We start from the raw sequence: 8,444 nt of genomic DNA, 5'->3' as shown, positions 1-8,444 counted from the left end.
ATTATTTAAAAAACCTTTAGATTTAGACATTATAAATCTTATTAAAACAAACACTTATTTTGATCAGAGAATCCAAAAATGCAATAATATATAGGGTATTTTATTTAGAAAAACACAACTTTGGTACTTTTAGAGCTTTTGGGACACTCTGTACATTACAAAAATATTTTTAAAATGTGCACCCGATAGGCGTCTCTGGATTCATCAAATAGTAGTTTGCAAAAAACAAACGGGCTAGCCGCGAACGTCCGTGCCGTATGGCGTGAATAACCTTGTATACTCTGCGATATAATTAACATAAATTCAAAAGTAGAGGTCTCAACACAGAGCAGTGCGGAACTTCAATATCTGCCCCTTTGAAATTTGAGAGGCTGTGCCTTTGTTTCAAGAAATATTTGATCACATGTAAAACATATTGCTGCATTTTTTCCACTATAAAGTCATGATTCAGGATGCTGAAAACCTTGGGTGGGTCGAAGAAGAGCAACGTACCGGCAGGCCCTCAGCCCGAGCTCGAGACGAGCTCCATAGGGCGACCTCCCCACTCTCCGTCGATCTACCAGAGCGCAAACCATGCTGCCACCCACCAACAGGCGTTGAATATGCAAAATCATTTAAAGTCCCTTACAGAAAAAAGTCACACTTATTTAAAACTAGCGATCGCGATGGTCAGCGTTGGGAGCAACTATTTCCGTGACCGATTTATCGATTTCGAAACTGAAGGTTCAAAAATTCATGAACGTTTATAGAGAAAAGGTGGAAGTGCACCATTGAGCATATACCACATATTAAGTCGCAATTGAAAAAGTATATCCTCAACAGCTTGGTTTGACGAAAAAAACCGTTGGTACACAAGAAAACTGATGCGTGCAATTTACGAGACGGCAGATTTGACAACCAAATATCCAGCAAAAAGTAGCATATGCCACTATGACAAAATAAATAACTCGAAAACGAAAGTAGATACGAAAAACTGCAAGAGATAAATTAATTCTTAAATTGAACAACAAATTTAAAAAATTGTTCGGTCGAAGTAAATTGTGAATCACAAAAAAGTTTGGGGTGGGGGGTAAAAAGGGTATACCTCTAAAAAAAACACCCTGTAGATGTTCACAACCAGTTGGACTACCTACGGGTAAACGGTCTAAACATTAGACTAGGTCAAAATTTGAACAAAATATCTCATAAACTGTAGGAGTTATACAGAAAATGACAACATTTTTTTGGAAACTTTAACACCCTGTATCTCGTTAACCATGGACCTGAGAAAAAAAGTTTAAATGGAAAACTTGTTTTGAGGTCATCCACAAAACTCTGAGCTGCGTCCATATAGTTGTGAAGTATCCGGTATATGGGGGATGATCTCTTGTACACCGTATGATGTTCTATTTAGGAGTAATTGAGCTGTGAGATAAATCGATTGGCGTTTTCTTCTAAACTCAATTTGATGTTGCCAATTGCCAATTTTAAACATTCTAATTTTTTACGAGAAATCTTTTGAAAAAGCCGAAAGTAAAAACAGGTTGATAATTGGACTTTTTTGAAACCATGATTTTGTGCAAATAATCTTTTAAAGAGTTATTGCGACCAGAAACCGAATTTCGAGTTTCTAAAACAACTGCCAGTAGGAAAACTTCTAATGGCCGGCCTACGGGAGGTACTGTACTATCTATACAATACAATTTTAATAAAAAAAAAATTACAAGAAACACACAACAATAACAATCATTCTTAAACTCAGAAGTATCTAGGCAAAGGACTCCAGTCTCCATTAAGTTCTTTAAGGTTAGATTACCAGTTTATAATCAATCATCGTTTCCGACAGCATCAGCCTAAAAGTATACCAAAAATAATACAGTGCTAGACAGTGTACATATTTAGATGTTTCTTCTGTTAGAGGTTTTAATTTTTTTGTTTGACTCATTTTATTACTTTCAAATAATATTGATAAACCTTTTAATCCATAAATGAACTGAACAACTCGGAATGAGAGCAGCATAACATCACCCACGTGACCTAAGTGAGAGGAAATTTATTTAGATATAGTTATTGATATTAAAGTTTCTACAATTTGAAGGTATCGGTACTGACCAATATATTATCAGTTATTTTCAAGAACCAGTTAAGTAGCGCGATAACCCTTAATCCAATAACTAAAAGTTAAAAAATACAACCTCCTAAATCATCTTTTGCCCGGATTGACGATAGTGGCACCATGAATCTCGTGTGCTCGTGAGACATTTTTTGAACGTTTTCATGATTGATTTTGAAAGGTTTGAAATGAGAGTTGGAAAACTTGTAATGCAAGGTATACGTAAATCACCCTGTAAACTCATGTATAATCTTGCAGAAAAAAATTTAGTAAATATAAACTGTTTTTCAATTTTTAGCCTAAATATTACACTGGACAAGTCTTGGGGGTATCTTCAATCAGATGGAACAATGGATGGTTTAGTGGGTGACCTTCAACGAAGGAAAATTGACTTTGGATTGTCCCCATTATTCGTGAAGAAGGATAGACTTAAATTTATCAGTTACGGTAGAAGAACTTACAATTTAAGGTAATTTGTGAACAGAAAGGTGTATTGACACATATTTTGAATTAATTGCAATATTCTATATACGCCAGGTACGTATTTTTGTCGCGAAGCGCTCGCTCGATCTATCGAATTTTATTTCAAGTTTTGAGGTAGTACGTGTAAGAACGGGCATTAAGATAATCTCACAATATCTCTTTTTAACTGCATTTCCTGACAAGTAGGGAGATTCTTGTTTGCTAAGCAATAGTCGCTATAATAAAACCAGGTTGTCAAATAGTCAAAGGATAGTTCAAACGAGCATTTTTTGGACGAAAATCTTATCAAAATGCAACCATATTTTAGAAAGATTTCACGTCTGTAGAAGTATAAGAAAAAAATCACGAACACGACAGCAGCGAGTACAAAAAAACATCGGAAATTTTATAAAGTAAAAATTCAAGTAATTATGTACCTATATTTAAAAATATTATTAGCGTATAGGAAAATTTCGTCAGTGCAAACAAATTCAATTTTTTTGGTGTTGGCCAGTTTCTGGTTTAGTCGCCCGATTTGGATCCGACGCTGTTTTGGGTTGCTCCTCTGGGGTCACACACGCATTAAACCTAGTGGCCCGGGAGCGGTATTTGTTACTAGTTTGTTGCTCTAGTTGAAACAGGCTCTCCCTAATTAATTTATTTATTTATTAAAAACTGATTGGAATTAATTAATTGCTATCTACACAAAATAACTTCTGCACCCCACCTCCACAATAGGAGCCCTACTGACTGATTCACTGTTTTCTCATCTGGCAATCTGTTTGTGAATCTACGAAAAGGCGTATTCAAAGGACCCAAAATACGTTCGTGAAAGATGTTATATGGGCATTCTGGTATATTTGACAACAGCAGAATAACCTAAATGCACGAAACTGAAGGACTGTATATAAACTAATTTCCACGTTTTATGATATTTTCCCTCACACTACGTGTCGACAACTCAACATTCCCTGCAAAATTAGACTTTGTTGTGCCTAGCGGCCTTGAAAAGCACAAATCCAACACCACCTGACCGGCCGGATTCGTACTACCTTGCTCTGGGTGGTGCTGGCTTTTCGTTGTGTAGGGTTAGGGAACGAGGTGGTTGTTGCTTTGGCCATATACTGGTTGAGACTGCCGGCGGTTTACTTCACCGCTGACATTATCAGGATCTAGTATCGAAGCAAAGGCTTTCTAGATTAAATTCAGGAATACCGTTTACGTTATTGAATGCCTCTCAAAACAAATTAAAAGCCCCTTTTCAAGATAATATATATAATAAAACGTAGGAACTACTAATAAATAACTACCCACCAAATTAAACTCAAACTCGCACTTGCAAGGCCAGTCATTCTAGCAGAATTAGGGGTATAGTTTTCATCCACCTTGTATAACTAGAGCGCTAAATATATTTTAAGTCGTTGCAGCACTATTCGTAAGGACTGGAAGCAAAATTTGAAGTTTCTTAAACAACTGCTAGTCTGAAAAGTTCTAATACACCATCTACATAAATCAGCCTGTATATCTCGTTAGTTTGGCGACCAAATAGGTCTACCATGTTTTCATCGTCTTCTTCAGAATTTGTTTTCAATAATCAACGGATACACATACACTAAACACTGGCGATCTAGAAAGACGCATACCTGCCAATCGTCGATTGGCTCAAACCTCAATCCGTTGGGAGAGCATTCAGCAAATATTTCGAGTTAGCTTCATTCAAGAAGACGTTTATGTAATTTTTCTAACGACTCTTTCAGATTACTTCGTGGTTCTTTCTCCATGAAATTACGTTTCGAATATTTGAGAATCAACTATGCCCAAGGCAACAACACGGTTTTAACAAATCCAATTTTGATCGCTCGGTAGATATCAGAACCCAAATTTAAAAACTGAATGGAAATCAAACCGTAACGTTATCAATATATTCTAGCCTAGAGTTTAAAAAAACACTTTTAACATTATTTGAAACAATGAATTTACAATGATTTACAGTTATTTTACTCGCTGCTAATGTAACCAAACTTTCATGAATTTTTTTCGTATGAGTAATTGTTTACCGAGAAACAGTAGGAACCGACGTTAAAAGTCGTTTTCTGTTTGTTGAATACTTTTATCATTGGAAATAATTTTTTCATGTCAGCAGTCGCTTGCAAGGATGTCGCTGGAATTCCCCGATCTCAGTAGTTTAGTTTTCCTTTGCGGAATTTTTAAAAAATTAATAAAATGAAATAAAACCATATTATTATCAAATGAAAGGTTTTTCGTTGTCCACTAATTTATAACTTTGAAAGGGATTTTTCTGGCGTAGCGGACAAATAATGTTTGGAAAAAGAAAAATTTACTGCTTTCGGCGGAATTTGAACTCGCAACCTCCATGACTCCGGCATGATTCTCAACCTACTAACCTACGAAGCAGGCTGTTTCGTAACAGCTTTAGGACTGTAAATCTGTCTTGATTCCAAATACGGGGTGGTACGTATGTAAGTGTGCAATCAATCAAGTACTACAGAAACCGAGACCTATGTTGTACCCCTTTTTATCTAAACAGACTCGTAGGTCGTCAATTTGGATTGTTGACTTGGCCAGGGTTGAAAATGTGGGAACCCCTGGTCTGAGATAATTAGCCTATAAACATACAGATAAAGACTTTTTAGTTGTCCGCGACACCGTAAAAATTATATTATATTATAATTATTATATAAACCGTGACCTATATTATTATCAATACATCTGTTGCAGGGCCGCATTCATACTTAGAAATCCAAAATCAAGAAGGTCTTTCGAAATATTTTTTAAACCTCTCTCCGTGGATGTATGGATGTCTATCATAGTGTGTTCTATCTTGTGTGTGTTGGCTCAAAAAATTGGATTTACAGAGGACAATAAGTCTGCACGAATCGCAAATGATGTATCATGGAGTTTTAGTACAATTTGCACTTTCGGAGCATTTTGTCAGCAAGGTAATAGTAACTATACTGGGTGATTCAAAATTGGCGTCATTTCATTTAAGGGTCTATACCCCATATAGGGGTTCACTTAGAGAGTACGAAAAAAATATGCAAAATTTGTTTTTCGAAAATTTCAAGAAGATATTAAGATCTTCGAAGACCGAATTGCAACTTTGCTATTAAGCATTATTTTGAAAATGTCCCACGTTTGATTGGTAGTCTATTGGAATACTTAAGCATTCGAAAAAAAAAATTACGATCTCAAAAAAATTTGAGTTCAATAAAGTTCTCTTCTATAATTTTTTGATAAAGTCAAAGCGGCAATGATGTGTTTTGTCAGTAACAGATAGTTACAGGTATACAGCCTTTGTCAATAATAACAAGCATTTGTCAAACTGTGGCTTATCTTGAAGCTCCTTTCAGAAAATGTAAACCAACAGCGAATTTGCAAATATCCAATTAGTTATGGGATTTCCCATAAGGGGGTTATGGGAAGTTAGGTGCTCGGTTTCCAGACCTAGACGAACAAGGTATTGGAGATTATTGCAGCTGAGCCTTCCAGGAGTACTTGAAGCATTGCACAACAACTGCGCTTTCTCAAACACCGTATACTTAATTGTCCCAAAAACTACTCCGAGGAAGCGCCTACATTTCTACCATGTATGTAATATGAACAGGATGCTAGAACACATTAAATCTCTGATCTTCCGAATACCGCTTCAAATTGAGCAGCAGTTAATTAACCGAACGCGAGAAGCAGCTCAAAATATGAGCTCAGACTGAAAGTGATTGGGAGAAAAAGATGTTTCGAGTGAAACGGTCAGGACTTCTTCCGCTTGGGAACACTTGTGTTTTAACAACAGAATTGTATTTTATTTGATCAATAATATTGATCAATGATACATAACTTTCAACAGGTGGTTTTGGATGACAGTTGCGACGTATTTCGGTATATCACTCAGTTGCGCCAAACAGATGGCAGCACTCTGGGGCTGTTTGGTCGCAGCAATGACCGCAAGGTGACACCGTTATCTTAACCTCAAAGCATGTTATTGTCTCTTTTATTTTCTTTGCTTCATGTTTATCCATGGTTACCGGAGCTTTTAATATTTACGAAGGAACAGGTATTTACGAAATGTTAATTAGGTAGATTACCTTGAAAAACATTTTTGCCACCCTTTTGATCTAGTTTTTTTGACTCTTTTTTTTATCTGAGTTTTTAATAACATTTAATTTTTTGTAACTATTTTTTCTGTACTCCCAAGACACAATTTTGAATCACCCTGTAAGGTAGCTAAATCATTATTTAAAACGAAATATGAAGTTGTCAGTTAAATGAGGTAGTATTATATCATTCTCATTATAATGGGTGTTGCAATAAGAACGACGGATTTGACCTGGGTTCAATTTGTATGGTCCTAAATTAATATGAACAAAAATTACCGCATTTTGGAATGGCGTCATTGGGAGATAGTAGTAGATTAACTAGAATGGAACACTTTGCGCGTTTTTTGTCTATGTTCGGCCTAATTCCACAGAAAATTGTTCCTCGTGACGACAGAGCAAGACGTTCTTAACTCTCGGAGATACCGGTTGTATCGGGACAATTGGAACTTGGTTCAGTTGAACTATTATATATTTTATATCTTGACCCTTTGGAAGTCTATAACATTTGATATTTGGCTTTTTTCTTGGGTCCAATATTGGCATTTCTATATAATTCAACAATTAAAGGCGGTTGAAGCGAAAGCACTACGATAAAAAAAAATTTTTTTTTTTAGTTCCGTGAACCTTTTTAATTATGGAAGTTAGTAAGAAATTTGCCAGTTTATATTGTTTTATTTTTAATGTTCAAAATATTTTGAATTATAAAACTTAAGTTGAGTATGAAAACAAATACAAACCATAACCTGATTACTACAATTCGCGCATAATGCTGACACAATAGTATAGTTGATGGTATTTCTGATGATTTTCATAGAGCTTAGAAAAGCCAACAAAAGAGAAAGTGCCTGACACAAAACTTTACATCGTAAAATTCGTAATTTCCTTGAATGATACAAATCTAAATATAAACCCAATAACTTAAACGGGCATCTGTTGTCAATTTCAATATAAAACTAGTCCTTTAGGTGCTAATCAGATTACAATACGAGACTCAGCATTGAATTGATCTTGAACGACCAATTTCAGACGTTCAACTGAAGTACTTTTACGACTAGAATGAAGCAACAGCACCATCATAGCCTCGGTAACACAGTGGATTTCACACAGGTGTCTATACAGCTCTGCCGATACTTGCTTTTGAACATATTTATTTCAGACAAGTTTTACATACTTCTCACTGGTACTTATTCTACGGATCCTTAATGCTAACATCTTGTTGTTTAAAATGACATCATATGACTTAATCTAACTTATTCTAACTTAAACATAAACATTAACACATCCTCTAATGCTTCCTAAGCTAACTGAAATCTAGCCCATAGTCCTCGGTGTGGTGCAGGATCTGGTCATCCTTGTGGTCCACGTCTGCTTCTTAGACTGCGTCCGCAAGGAGAGGTCTGCGGTCACAGTTGAACTTCTTGGTGCAAGAAACCCTGACGTTAGGTTCCGGATGTGGTCCAGCAGGTCCTCTGTATCCAGGTAGAGACCTGCGAAGAGTCGCAGGGTGGTATTTCTGACGAAGTATCGGGCCTTTGTCACTATTCTCGGTATTTTATTCTGGAATACTGCCAGTTTCTGCTCTTGCGAGGTGCTGGCTATGGACCACGCAGGAGATCCATAGGTCAGCACCGGGCGTATCAATTGCTTGTAAACTCTGGCCTTAGTTTGTAGGCAGAGTTTACCTGACAGCAGAAGATAGCAGGCATGGAGCAGGAATCTTGCTTTGGCGATGGTGTTTGCCATTTGGTCGTGCCATACTAGACGCTTGTCATATG

The 8,444-nt window shown here is 36.4% G+C and overlaps 1 long non-coding RNA gene across 1 annotated transcript in view; it reads left to right on the top strand.

Annotated features, from left to right (window-relative positions):
- LOC125505376 overlaps nt 1-5,518 on the top strand; it is an 8,773-nt gene extending 3,255 nt beyond the window's left edge. Inside the window, exons 2-3 of the long non-coding RNA XR_007282132.1 lie at nt 2,391-2,561; nt 5,294-5,518. This is a non-coding gene — a long non-coding RNA (uncharacterized LOC125505376). The remainder of the gene's footprint in view (nt 1-2,390; nt 2,562-5,293) is intronic.
- Nucleotides 5,519-8,444: the final 2,926 nt, after the last annotated feature.

Source organism: Dendroctonus ponderosae, unplaced genomic scaffold (genome assembly GCF_020466585.1).
Source record: "Dendroctonus ponderosae isolate FM_Combo_2020 unplaced genomic scaffold, Dpon_F_20191213v2 Dpon_F_20191213_8, whole genome shotgun sequence".
In the NCBI taxonomy this organism is placed as follows: Eukaryota; Metazoa; Arthropoda; class Insecta; order Coleoptera; family Curculionidae; genus Dendroctonus; species Dendroctonus ponderosae.
Note: the sequence above shows the minus strand (reverse complement) of the source record. Positions and strands in the feature narration are given on the sequence as shown.